This window comes from Triticum urartu, chromosome 5 (genome assembly GCF_003073215.2).
Source record: "Triticum urartu cultivar G1812 chromosome 5, Tu2.1, whole genome shotgun sequence".
Classification (NCBI taxonomy): Eukaryota; Viridiplantae; Streptophyta; class Magnoliopsida; order Poales; family Poaceae; genus Triticum; species Triticum urartu.
In genome coordinates, this window is record NC_053026.1 from 18,098,623 (window position 1) to 18,113,703 (window position 15,081).

The 15,081-nt window shown below is 39.6% G+C and overlaps 3 pseudogenes; 2 read left to right on the top strand and 1 right to left on the bottom strand.

Moving 5' to 3' along the window:
- Window positions 1-3,296, top strand: LOC125506644 (annotated as a pseudogene).
- Window positions 3,297-5,764: 2,468 nt separating this feature from the next.
- On the top strand, window positions 5,765-7,580 carry LOC125506645 (annotated as a pseudogene).
- A 3,750-nt stretch (window positions 7,581-11,330) lies between these two features.
- Window positions 11,331-14,838, bottom strand: LOC125506646 (annotated as a pseudogene).
- Between the last annotated feature and the right edge of the window lie 243 nt (window positions 14,839-15,081).

Genomic DNA, 15,081 nt, shown 5'->3' on the forward strand with positions numbered 1-15,081 from the left:
ATGGAACAGCTGAGGAAGGAGTTCAACTGCATTAAATGCAATGAGCTCCTGTATATGAGTGGAAACGTCTCTCTTAAAACCCGCAAGGCCTTGATGGTGGACTTCAATGATATCAAGAGCGAGGCCAAGGTGATGCTTGCATCGACCAAGGTGTGTGGAGAAGGTACCACCCTCTTTGGAGCGTCGTGTGTGGTGCTCCTCGAGGTTGTGTGGAACCCTTCTACACAAAGGAGGGTGATTGAATGTGCATATCGAATTGGTCAGCAAAAGATTGTCCATACATACAATCTAATCGTAGAAGGAACACAAGAGAAGGGCAAATATGATATATAAGCTAAGAAAGACCAAATGCCAAATTGTTGTTTTCAATTGAGGAACAACCTGCGGAGCGCAACACGTCATCAGAATCTATTTCCAATGACAGGATTTTGGAACAAATGACAGAAGATGAAAACTTGAAAGAGAATTTTGTGAATATTCTCCCATCATAGTGACAATAGAACTTATAGATCTCTGTTAAGTGGGAGCTTCTAAGATCAGAATGTTGTAATTTCCATATTTGTTTGTGGTAATTATCCGATTATATCATTAGGGGACAAGCAGGCGTTCCATCAAATTCTGAATTTATGGATTATTCAACAAAAGAAGTAAATTATTTGCATGGTATTAAAAATAGAAATTATAAATTGAGATCGTATATGTGGTACGCCTCCCTGCTGGAGCTGGCGTCATAATCCGCCGTGCCATCCGATTCTGGCTTCCTGGCCGTGCTACCGCACCATGACTACCCGTTCGTATCCCCTTTGGCTTGCCACTGACTCCCTCTATCAGGCCAAGAAAGAGGGCAGCGGAGATGGCATCCTTGCAGCAGTGAGATTGCACAAAGAATTCGGAGTGGGAGGAGATGACGTGGTGATGAGGTTCGGGGGCTCATCTGTGTCGTTGGCAACAAGGATGGAGGTGGTGGTGGGGCTCAGCCTTGGTCGCCAGGCAATGACTCAGTATACGTATGTCTCCTCTATCTATTTCTAGGAATCCTATATTCTCCTGTAATCGTTTACAAATTTGTGAGAACAAGTCATGGGAGGTTAATTCTAAAGTATATAGATTAAGCTTCAATATATTACACTCATCAAATCCTTCAAGTATATGTTATTCTCCTAACATCACTTGCTGAATTCCTTTTTCTTAGTTTTACGCCACCTCCTCCTAATCCTTTAATTATGCATGTGCTATACAGAACAAGAAAAAAATTAGGTGAATGGTTTGCCTCCTACCTAGCAGCGCTTGACCATCCACTCAGGAGGCTAACCCAGGGGTGCGTCCCAACCACTAGTATGGATTATGGTCGATAACACTAGCTATGTGGCATCTTCTTTCTCTATTTTCTCAATTTTATCACTTGGTTGTGGTCATTTTGATGTAATCTTTGGTATGCTTTTATTGTGTGATGATTATGACTTTCTATTAACACTGGATACAAACTATTTTGATTATGTATGCATGATTTATTGATGTATATGTTCTTTGATCTAATCGAATATCATAATAAGTCCAATGTTCTAGCTTATATTTGTTATAATCGGTCTACGATTATTTCCAAATTCGCATATGTACCACTGTCCAACCTAAGGACCGAACATGTCGGTTAGCATAGGGGTGAGAGGTTCTAGTGGAAAGTCTTGATATATGTATATCATGTATTCTGAAAAAAGATTCCTTCAATCCAATATTTATTTTTATTTTTGAGAAGCCATCAGTCCACTCTTTAACCTACACCATGTGCGCACCACACTTTTTGCATTCATTTCCATCAAAAATTGCAACACTTCAATCTACGATGATCCATGGGAGGTGACCACAGCCTGGCTATGAGATGTGTGTCAGCATCTGCGACAAGACAGAAGACAATTACACAAACAACAGACCACAGTCATGCACGCAACCTGAAGAAAATGTCGGACATCATTTCAATGAAAATGTAATTTCCACTTTTCCCCAAGTGCAACTGGGTGAAAAGGTGCAAGTTGCATTATTCGCTAAAATGAACTCGTGCTTTTCAAAATGAGTAGATTCCTTATACATCATTGACACTTTGTCCATCCCATGTGTCACTCAATTTTTTTGACTCCCTAACATATTTCTGATTTTTTTCACCTGGTACTCATATGCCACTAACATCTATTTATCGTAAGTTTATCGTCAAGTGGAAGTTGGAAGACATTTTTTCCCTTGGCATAGCAGAAAACAATATATTCAGTTTTTATCTTTTCTATCGGATTTGTCATTTGACCGAAGAATGAACAACATCAGTTTTTTCTTTTTTGCAAAATCTAAAAAAAAAATTAAGATTAGACAAATGGCCTTTAGTCCCGGTTGATACTTAGAAAATAGAAAATTATATTTTCTACAAAAAGTTCAAAACTCTATTTGGCAACATTGTTTGTAATGGAAATATTCACCTATATGCCAAAGTTCACCACATTATAACAAACTATGGAATGAATATGGTCATTGCATTGGTCATTTGAGACCAAATTTTTCATGGGAAAAAGTGTAAATAATGTGGCATCAAATGTAAAAGTTGTCAACATAAAGTTATCCATCTCATCAAAATGAACAACTTTGATTTTTGAGGCATCTTCATCTGTGGTCGTATGAAACCACTACAGCCAAAACCATGCATTGTAGCTAAGACACCCTTTTGCCGAGTGGGACACTCAGTAAAGACCCCCTTTTCCGAGTTTAGCACTCGGCAATGCCCTGTTTGCTGAGTTTTGTTGTTTCACCGAGTGTTTCGTTGACAACATCGGCGAAATACCTTTTGCCGAGTACTTCTTTGGTAGGAACTTGACAAAGATACTATTGCCGACTGCCTAACATATTGCACTCGGCAAAGACGAAAATTCCAGTAGTGAATCTTTAAAGGAGTGATGCTTGTGTTTAGCCAGTTTCTTGAACCATTGGACTTGATCATGGAACAGCAGAGGAAAGAGTTCAACTGGACTAAACGCAACCAGCTCATGTATATGAGTGGAAATGGTCTCTCTTAAAACCCGCCAGGCCTTGATGGTGGACTTCAATGATATCGAGAGCGAGGCCAAGGTGATGCTTGCATCGACCAAGGTGTGTGGAGAAGGTACCACCCTCTTTGGAGCGTCGCGTGTGGTGCTCCTCGAGGTTGTGTGGAACCCTTCTACCAAAGGAGGACGATTGGATGTGCATATCGAATTGGTCAGCAAAACATTGTCCATATATACAATCTAATCGTAGAAGGAATAAATGACGGAAGATGAAAATCTGAAAGAGATTTTTGTGAATATTCTCCCATCATAGTGACAATAGAACTTATAGATCTTCTCGTAAGTGGGAGCTTCTAAGATCAGAATGTTGTAATTTCCATATTTGTTTGTGGTACTTATCCGATTATATCATTAGGGGACAAGCAGGCGTTCCATCAAATTCTGAATTTATGGATTCTTCAACAAAAGAAGTAAATTATTTGCAAGGTATTGAAAATAGAAATTATAAATTGAGATCGTATATGTGGTACGCCTCCCTGCTGGAGCTGGCGTCATAATCCGCCGTGCCATCCGATTCCGGCTTCCTGGCCGTGCTACCGCACCATGACTACCCGTTTGTATCCCCTTTGGCTTGCCACTGACTCTCTCTATCAGGCCAAGAAAGAGGGCAGCGGAGATGGCATCCTTGCAGCAGTGAGATTGCATGAAGAATTCGGAGTGGGAGGAGATGACGTGGTGATGAGGTTCGGGGGCTCATCTGTGTCGTTGGCAACAAGGATGGAGGTGGTGGTGGGGCTCAGCCTTGGTCGTCAGGCAATGACTCAGTATACGTATGTCTCCTCTATATATTTCTAGGAATCCTATATTCTCCTGTAATCGTTTACAATTTTTTGAGAACAAGTCATGGCAGGTTAATTCTAAAGTATATAGATTAACCTTCAATATATTACACTCATCAAATCCTTCAAGTATATGTTATTCTCCTAACATCACATGCTGAAATCATTTCTCTTAGTTGTACGCCACCTCCTCACAATCCTTTAATTATGCATGTGCTATACAAAAATAGAAAAAAAATAGGTGAAAGGGTTGCCTCCTACCTAGCAGCGCCTGACCTTCCTATCAGGTGGCTAACCCAGGGGTGCGTCCCAACCACTATTATGGATTATGGTCCATAACACTAGCTATGTGGCATCTTCTCTCTCTATTTTCTCAATTTTATCACTTGGCTGTGATCAATTTGATGTAATCTTTGGTATGCTTTATTGTGTGATGATTTTGACTTTGTATTAACACTGGATACAAACTATTTTGATTATGTATGCATGATTTATTGATGTATATATTCTTTCATATAATCGAATATCATAAGAAGTCCAATGTTCTAGCTTATATTTGTTATAATCGATCTACAATTGTTTGCAAATTCACATATGTACCACTGTCAAACCTAAGGACCGAACATGTCGGTTAGCATAGGGGTGAGAGGGTCTAGTGGAAAGTCTTGATATATGTATATCATGTATTCTGAAAAAAGATTCCTTCAATCAAATATTTATTTTTATTTTTGAGAAGCCATCAGTCCAATCTTTAACCTACATCATGTGTGCACCACACTTTTTGCATTTATTTCCATCAAAAATTGCAACACTTCAATCTACGATGATCCATGGGAGGTGACCAGAGCCTGGCTATGAGATGTGTGTCATCATCTGCGACAAGACAGAAGACGATTACCCAAACAACAGAACACACTCATGCACGCAACCTAAAGAAAATGTCGGACACCATTTCAATGAAAATGTAATTTCCACTTTTCCCCAAGTGCAACTGGGTGAAAAGGTGCAAGTTGCATTATTCGCTAAAATGAACTCGTGTTTTTCAAAATGAGTAGATTCCTTATACATCATCGACACTTTGTCCATCCCATTTGTCACTCAATTTTTTTGACTCCCTAACATATTACTGAATGTTTTCACTGGGTACTCATATGCCACTAACGTCTATTTATTTCTCAAGTGTAAGTTGGAAGACATTGATTCCATTACCACAGCAGAAAACAATCTTTGTGGTTTTTATCTTTTCTATTGGATTTGTCATTTGACCGGAGAGTGAACAACATCAGGTTTTTTTTCATTTTTTGCAAAGCCTAAAACAAATTAAGATTGGACACAGGGCCTTTAGTCCCGGTTGGTACTTACAAAATAGAAAATGATATTTTTGTATGAAAAGTTCAAAACTCTATTTGGCATGAGTATGGTCATCGTGTTGGTCATTTGAGACCAAATCTTAAATGGAAAAATTGTAAATAATATGGCATCAAATGTAAAAGTTGTCAACATAAAATTATCCATCTCATCAAAATGAACAACTTTAATTTTTGAGGCATCTTCATCCGAGGTCGTATGTAACCGCTATAGCTAAAACAATGCATTGTAGCTAAGACCCCCTTTTGCCGAGTGGCACACTCAGTAAAGACCCCCTTTTCCAAGTTTAGCACTCGGCAATGCCCTGTTTGCCGAGTTTTGTTGTTTTAGCGAGTATTTCGTTGACGATACTCGGCAAGTACGTGTTTGCCGAGTTTTAATTTTTGTCGAGTACCTCTTTGGTAGGAACTCGGCAAAGATACTATTGCCGACTTCCTAGCATATTGCACTCAGCAATGACAAAAATTCTAGTAGTGAAGCTTTAAAGGAGTGATGCTTGTGTTTAGCCAGTTTCTTGAACCATTGGACTTGATCATGGAACAGCTGAGGAAAGAGTTCAACTGGACTAAATGCAACGAGCTCCTGTATATGAGTGGAAACGTCTCTCTTAAAACCCGCAAGGCCTTGATGGTGGACTTCAATGATATCGAGAGCGAGGCCAAGGTGATGCTTGCATCGACCAAGGTGTGTGGAGAAGGTACCACCCTCTTTGGAGCATCGCGTGTGGTGCTCCTCGAGGTTGTGTGGAACCATTCCACCCAAAGGAGGGCGATTGGATGTGCATATCGAATTAGTCAGCAAAAGATTGTCCATACATACAATCTAATCGTAGAAGGAACCACTAGTAGAAAAAGGGCCTTTAGTCCCGGCTCATAAGGGCCTTTAGTCCCGGTTCTTGAACCGGGACTAAAGGGTCGTTACTAATGCCCTGACCCTTTAGTCCCGGTTCAAACCAGAACCGGGACTAAAGACCCTCCACGTGGCCGGTCCACCTTTAGTCCCGGTTGGTAACACCAACCGGTACTAAAGGAAATTTTCTGATTTTTTTTGAATTTTTTTTTAAAATTTTTTTATTTTCAAATTTCTGAATTATTTTAACCTCTAATCTCTAATCACCCCTCATCACTGCTCAATTTAATCTGTAATCACCCCTCATCGTTCTAAATCATCTAACTTCCCGGACGGTCACCCATCCTCCCACTCCCCCAGCCTGAGCACGCTTAACTTCCGGGTTCTATTCTCCCTCGTATCCATGTCTGCACTCGTTGTTTTCCTCACAATAATAAGATGTCAATCCTATTAACCCTCAGGAGTTTAGCTTGAGCATGAAGTCACACATTTCACTGTTTGAGTTTCAAACTATTGTTCTAAAAACAATAATTTTTTCGTAACACTAATATTTCTTGAATAAGTAGTTTGACCATTGTTTGACCACAGTTTGACCATAGTTTGACCAGATTTGACCAAAATTAAAAAAACTGAAATAATTATTTAATAACACTAATATTCTTGAATAATTATTTAGTAACACTAATACTTCTTGAATAAGTAGTTTGACCATAGTTTGACCAGATTTAATGAAAATTTAAAATAACTGAAATTTGAGCATAAATTTTTTTCCTTTTGGAATTTGAGGATTCTACAAATTTGCAAACAGGCCGTAGGCGGTCTCCATCGGATGTAACTTTTCAAGTAGATGATTTTCATATAAAAAACTTTTTAATCCGAGTTCGTATGCAAAAGTTATGCCCATTTTACAAATTCCAGAGAGATTTTGTAAATAAAGTCGAAATTCATATTTGTAAATTTTCCCAACAACTAGACCACATATCACCTGGGAAACTTATTTTATTTTATTTTTTTGACATTTCCATCATTTTCTTTTGTTTTTCCTAAAACTGAAAAGGTAGTCCACGAGGGGGGGGGGAGTTTGAAAATGGGACCTTTAGTACCGGTTCATGCCATGAACCGGTACAAATGCCTCAAAGCCCATTAGTCCCGGTTCGTGGCACGAACTGGGACTAAAGGGACTAGGTGAACCGGGACTAATGCCTTAGCCGCACGAACTGGGATAAATGCACCCATTGGTCCCGGTTCTGGACTGAACCGGGACTAATGGGCTTACCCGGCCTGGACCAAAGCCTCCTTTTTCTACTAGTGAACACAAGAGAAGGGCAAATATGATATATAAGCTATGAAAGACCAAATGTCCAAATTGTTGTTTTCAATTGAGGAACAGCCTGCGGAGCGCAACACGTCATCAGAATCTATTTCCAATGACAGGATTTTGGGACAAATTACAGAAGATGAAAATCTGAAAGAGATTTTTGTGAATATTCTCCCATTGTAGTGACAATAGAACTTATATATCTTTGGTAAGTGGAAGCTTCTAAGATCAGAAGGTTGCAATTTCCATATTTGCTTGTGGTACTTATCCTATTATATCATTACTGGACAAGCGGGCGTTCCATGAAATTCTGAATTTATGGATTCTTCAACAAAAGAAGTAAATTATTTGCAAGGTATTGAAAATAGAAATTCTAAATTGAGATCGTATATGTCGTTCGCCTCCCTGCTGGAGCCGTCCAAATGATCTGGCCGTGCCATCCGATTACGGCTTCCTGACCGTGCTACTGCACCATGACTACCCGTTCGTAACCCCTTTGGCTTGCCAATGACTCTCTCTATCAGGCCAAGAAAGAGGGCGGTGGAGATGGCATCGTTGTAGTAATGTGATTCCACGAAGGATTCGGACTAGGAGGAGATAAGCTGGACGTTGTGATGAGGGTGGAGGAGGTGGTGGGGCTCAGCCTTGGTCGTCAGGCAATGACTCAGTATACATATGTCTCCTCTATCTATTTCTAGGAATCCTATATTCTCCTGTAATCGTTTAGGCCTCCTTTGCTTTGAAGGAATTTCATAGGAATTCTAGAGGATAGGATTCTTATAGGATTTTTTCCTTTAGAGCCCTTTGGTTCATAGGAATGGATTCGTATTCCTACATAGGATTGCTTCCTATCCTCCACATTTCATAGGAAAATAAAAATGAGCCTAGACTTAATAGAAAAATTCCTTTGGTGTCAACCAAATGACATCTCGTTTCCTATTCCTACTCATAGGATTTGAAATACATGACATCTCATTTCCTACAAAATTCCTATTCCTACGATAATCCTATCCTATGAACCAAAAGAGGCCTTACAAATTTGTGAGAACAAGACATGGGAGTTAATTCGGAAGTATATAGATTAAGCTCCAATATATCACGCTCATCAAATCTTTCAAGTATACGTTATTCTCCTAACATCCCTTGCTGAATTCCTTTCTCTTAGTTTTTACGCCACATCATCCCAATCCTTTAATTATGCATGTGCTAAACAGAACGCGGAAAAATTAGGTGAAAGGGTTGCCTCCTACCTAGCAGCGCCTAACCTTCCTCTCAGGAGGCTAACCCAGGGGTGCGCCCCAACCACTAGTATGGATTATGGTCCATAACACTAGCTATGTGGCATCTTCTCTCTCTAGTTTCTCAATTGTATCACTTAGTTGTGATCGATTTGATGTAATCTTTGGTATGCTTTATTGTGTGATGATTTTGACTTTCTGTTAACACTGGATACAAACTATTTTGATTATGTATGCATGATTTATAGATGTATATGTTCTTTGATCTAATCGAATATCATAAGAAGTCCAATGTTCTCGCTTATGTTAGTTATAATCGATCTTCAATTATTTGCAAATTCACATATGTACCACTGTCCAACCTAAGGACCAAACATGCCGGTTAGCATAGGGATGAGAGGGTCTAGTGGAAAGTCTTGATATATGTATATCATGTATTCTGAAAAAAGATTCCTTCAATCCAATATTTATTCTTATTTTTGAGAAGCCATCAGTCCACTCTTTAACGTACATCATGTGTGCACCACACTTTTTGCATTTATTTTCATCAAAAATTGCAACACTTCAATCTACGATGATCCATAGGAGGTGACCAGAGCCTGGCTATGTGATGTGTGTCATAATCTGCGACAAGACAGAAGACGATTACCCAAACAACAGACCACACTCATGCACGCAACCTGAAGAAAATGCCGGGCATCATTTCAACGAAAATCTAATTTCCACTTTTCCGCAATTGCAACTGGGTGAAAAGGTGCAAGTCCCATTATTCGCTAAAATGAACTCGTGCTTTTCAAAATGAGTAGATTCCATATACATCATGGACACTTTGGCCATCCCATATGTCACTCAATTTTTTTGACTCCCTAACATATTACTGAATGTTTTCACCGGGTACTCATATGCCACTAACGTCTATTTATCGTAAGTTTATCGTCAAGTGGAAGTTGGAAGACATTTTTTCCCTTGGCACAGCACAAAACAATCTATGCGGTTTTTATCTTTTCTATTGGATTTGTCATTTGACCGGAGAATGAACAACATCAGTTTTTATCTTTTTTGCAAAGCCTAAAAGGAAATTAAGATTGGATGGATGCTTGGAATGTTGTTGCTGGACAAATTTACCTGGCAGTCTATGAATATCACATCATAGGGCAAGGCCACTGTTACTGTATGGTCCTCTAATACACCATTTGCACGATGAAGAGATTTGGTGAACATAACCATGGCCATGGAACAATGCAATCCTGTGATCTTGAAGTTTGCTTCATTACTGGTCAGCACCTGCTTCGTTTCTGCAACAACACGGCGTTCTCCACCAGCAGCACATGCATCCCTTACACGGGGTTGGTGTCTCCAACATTGACCGGTCCAAGGGCACTGGCATTGCTGCAGCGGGCATGATTTCAGGAGTCGGCTGGAGTGTCCTTCTAATAGCATTGTTGTTTTAATGTGGGGATGGTGGCACTAATTTATGGTGTAGGGAGTGTGAAGAGAACGTTGTGGGGAAGAGACACTACTAGAAGGCCACATAACACTCACCGGCAAAAAAATGTATCATCACTGACGCGCTAGCAGCCCGTCGGTGCTTCTGGGTCGGTGATGTCATCATTGTCACACACAGGCTGGCCGACCGGACAGTGATGATAATGTATCATAGACCGCTGCTCGGTCAGTGAAAATAACTCTAGTGCCACATCTATGCAAATGAAGTTGAGGAAAATGCAGGGACCGAGACTCGAAACCGATACCTCAGATCTGATACCATATTAAGATACATTCAATTAACCAACTGTCTTCCTTGAAAAAGAGACAAAATTATATCTCGTTTCTTCAATCCCACAACCTCCCAGGATTATCTTACATGAATACATTTTAATTAACTAAGCTATTCAAGATAGTGTTGTCGAAATTATCAAGGAATCATGGCTTCTAGGAATCTTTCCCTACCACAAAGCAATTGCAAAAAAGTGTTAACAAAATGAAGCGTGCATAATTCAAATGTCTACCTCAATATTACTCTGAAATAATTCTAGCTCCAAGAGCCTCAATAAATGCTATGTTAAATAACTTGACCACTATTTTTCACAGCACCTGAATGTGATCTGCACCCGCTTTTCCTCCTAGTTTACATCATAGTTCTAAGAAAAGTAATTTTGTTGTGTCAAGGAAAAAGCATGTCACAAATTGTCTCATAAGAACCGCAAATATTTTAATAAAGGGCTTCATTCCAGGTAACTGCTTTCTGGGAAAAATATATTTCAGATTGTGTTTCAAGGTCTCAACAGCGGGATTAACAACATGTAGAACCGTCTTCTTTACATGCATATTGTACCTCCCTATACTCTAGCTTGCCTATGCTGTTCCCTATTCAACAGCGCCTGCCTGTTGAGTGGTCTTGTGAGTCGTCATCCCTCAAGCTCCCACTGGGCATTGCTATTCTCTATTATCTAAAGGCTCAGACAACAGACGTTCTTGATCGGCTGCCAGGACATCCGCCATCATACAAGCACCAAGGGCTGGCTTTTTTCAGGATTGGTAAAATTTGGAAGAAGATATTTTTCATTCAAATAGTGCACTGGGAGTTTTACCAAAGAGAAATGATTGAGCTCTGTCGGCTAATAGATGTTTGCTTAAATTTTGGAGAGCATATTATTGTTGCACATAAATTCCTTCATGAAACATTGAGGATGTTTCAAGGTGTTACAAACAGTGCCACAAAATCATTTTGTTCATGGTGGTAAGTGTTGAGATGCTGAAAAATGGGGCAATGGAATAGCACCAAGACTGAAAATAACCAACATGGGTCCATATACATCTATGACGATTACATATGACAACTCATGCAGCAAGATTAGCCTAAGCTGACCGGCCATTTTACATTGTAATTTTTTTCATATACAAACTTGTAAAAAAACACTAGTAGAAAAGGGGGCTTTGGTCCAGGCCGGGTAACCCCATTAGTTCCGGTTCAGTCCAGAACCAGGACCAATGGGGGCATTGGTCCCGGTTCGTGAGCCCAGGGGGCTGGCCGGGCCACGTGGGCCATTGGTCCCGGTTCATCTGGACCTTTTGGTCCCGGTTGGTGGGATGAACCAGGACCAATGGGCCTCGCTCCTGGCCCACAACCATTGGTCCCGGTTCGTGCCTCAAACCGGGACTAAAGATTAGACCTTTAGTCCCGGTTTGAGGCACGAACCGGGACTAATGGGGATGAGACCTTTAGTCCCGGTTCGTGCCACGAACCGGTACTAAAGGTCCCATTTTCAAACTCTACCCCCTGGATCGCCTTTTCAGTTTAAAAAAATAAAAAAAATGATGGAAATGTCAAAAAAATAAAAGAAAATAAGTTTCCCATGTGATATGTGGTCTAGTTGTTGGGAAAATTTGCAAATGTGAATTTTGACTTTATTTGCAAAATCTCTCTGAAATTTGTAAAAATGGGCATAACTTTTGCATACTAACTCGGATGAAAAAGTTTTTTATATGAAAAATCATCTACTCGAAAAGTTACATCCGAATCATTTTCAAAATTCTCAAAAACCTAATAGAAAAAAAGTTACGGGGCTTTTAAGATCTAGAGTGAAAAAATCGAAAAAAATTCAAACAGTGGGCAAACTGTGGTCAAACAATGGTCAAACTAATTATTCTAGAATATTAGGGTTACTAAATAATTATTTCAGTTATTTCAATTTTGGTCAAATCTGGTCAAACTATGGTCAAACTGTGGTCAAACAATGGTCAAACTAATTATTCAAGAAATATTAGTGTTACTAAATAATTATTGTTTTTTAAAACAATAGTTTCAAAATAAAACTATGAAATGTGTCACTTCATGCTCAAGCAAAATTTCTGAAGGTTAATAGGATTGACATCTTAGTATTGTCAGGAAAATAACAAGTGCAGACTTGGAGCGAGGGAGAATAGAACCCGGAAGTTAAGCGTGCTCAGGCTGGGGGAGTGGGAGAATGGGTGACCGTTCGGAAAGTTAGATGATTTGGAATGATGAGGGGTGATTAGAGGATAAATTGAGAAGTGATGAGGGGTGGTGATTACAGACTAGAGGTTAAAATAATTCAGAAATTTGAAAATAAAAAAAATTCAAAAAAATTCAAATTTTTTTTTAAAAAAAATATCATAAAATTTCCTTTTGTCCCGGTTGGTGTTACCAACCGGGACTAAAGGTGGAGCTCCACGTGGCCGTGCCCTTTAGTCCCGGTTCTGGATTGAACCGGGACTAAAGGAAGAGGCATTAGTACCGACATTTTAGTCCCGGTTCTAGAACCGGGACTAAAGGCCCTTATGAACCGGGACTGAAGGCCCTTTTTCTACTAGTGAAAATACACAACAGAGAAACCCTACTGTCTTCCTTAAAAATAAGTGACAAGATTATGTCCCATTTCTTCAGTCCAGCAACCTCCCAGGATTATATTACAGATATAAAGTTCAACTAACTAAGCTATTTAACATAGAGTTGTTGAAATTATTGAAAAAACATGGCTTGTAGGAATTTTCATGCCATGGTCCACAAATCAATTGCAACACAGTGTTTACAAAACGAAGAGTACATAATTCAAATCTCCATCTTAATATTTCAATTTTAGCTCCAAGTGCCTCAAATAAATGCTATACTAATAATTTTAACCACTATTTTCTGCAGCACCTGGATGTGATCTGCAGCCACTTTTCCTCCTAGTTTACATATTCATTCTAAGAAAATTAATTTTGTTGCCTCAAGGAGAAAGCATGTCACAAATTGTCTCGCAAGAATTGGAAATCTGTTAATAAAGGGCTTCGTGCCGAGGCACTCCTTTCCAGGAAAAAATGTTTCAGATCGTCTTTCAAGGTCTGAACAGAATGATTAACAGCATAGATGATCATCTTCTTGACCTGCATTTTGTACATAATATGTTTGTCACAGTTCCTCAACCAAAGACACCTGCAGGTACAAATCTGGAATCAACAAGCATGTAATCAGAGAGCCTAATATGATTGAGTTTGTGTTCTGGAACATAGTTCTATTAAACTATGTTTGCACCAAAACATAGGGTTAACATAATGGTGTAAAAAGGTTAACCTCTAGTTTGTCTTCCTTTGATCTGTGCTCTTTGTTCAGCATCATACATTGTCTAACATTCTCAGGTGAAACAAAGCCTATAACAATCTTGTTGGATCAGAGGCCAGAAGACACACGCGTACAGGTGGAGGAAAAACGATGAGACACACACGAGAGATTTTTTTGGTGCCGTTCTACTTTCTCCTCGGCTTTTCTTCCTTTATATCTCATTGTTCGGTTACAGAAGGGAAAACGTGGCCGGTAAGGATCCTACCAAAGCGCCACGATCCGGTTAGCTCGTGCCATCCCACGAGCTGCTGAACGTGTCTACCACGCGATGCTAGACTGAAGGAAACGGCCCGATGCAAACGGATGCATCTCAGGCCCATGCAAATGCATGCACGGCTCGCACAAGTTACGGCTCGTGGCTAACAAACTAGCTAACAAAAACAAATGGTAATTAGACGTGACAGAACGTGTACGTGCTAGCCTATACTCAACTAATGCAAGCTAAATCTCAGAAACAAACATGCACTATTCCCTACGTGCTCGCTAAAGCAACATGATTATCTGACAAATCTTGGTACAAGACTACAAAAGTAATAGAAGAACACAACCAGTTACATATTACAGAAATAATAAACCAGTTTTTGGCTGTCAAATATGATCATGTCTATACCTATAGTTTGTTCAGGCGATATATACCTGAATTTGTCATACTTGATGTGGACAGCCGGCTGCTATGAAAACAGCCTCTCCAAGTTTTTGTACTGTAGTCCATGGCTCTACTCCTGAAACACATTACCAATTTGGATAGACATAACACTTTAGTTTACTTTTCTCTGAAACTTCATATATATTGTGTGATTTACAGGTACTACAACTCACCATGTTCAACTTTAAGCTTTCTCTTGTGGTGTTCTGTTAGATAAAATGTTTCTTCGTGCACTGGGTTATACACCTGCACCAAAATATCAAATGAGATGTACACTGTACACATACTTCCGTTATCAAAAGTACTATCCTTTTTTAGTTGACAACAACCTACATGACGAAATTCTTTGGAGTGCTCTCTCAAATATTCCTTCAATCGTGGGACATCCCCTATTCTGAATATATCCCAGCGAGCACCCTCCTGGCCCTCCATATGTTCAGGTGATGTATTATGTTTTGCATAGCCGTCCCTGTTTATATCATCACTGCATAATCCAATTTTATCTTGGGCCTTGTGTTTTAATTTCGGAAAAACTAAGGCACTTTCTTGCCTCCTATAAGAGGCAACCTTGGTAGTATGCAGCATTACATTGACCTAATATTAGACCAAACCTTAGAAATGAATAAAACCACTAGTAGGGGCGCCATTTCGATAATGCAGATTAATCTAAAATGG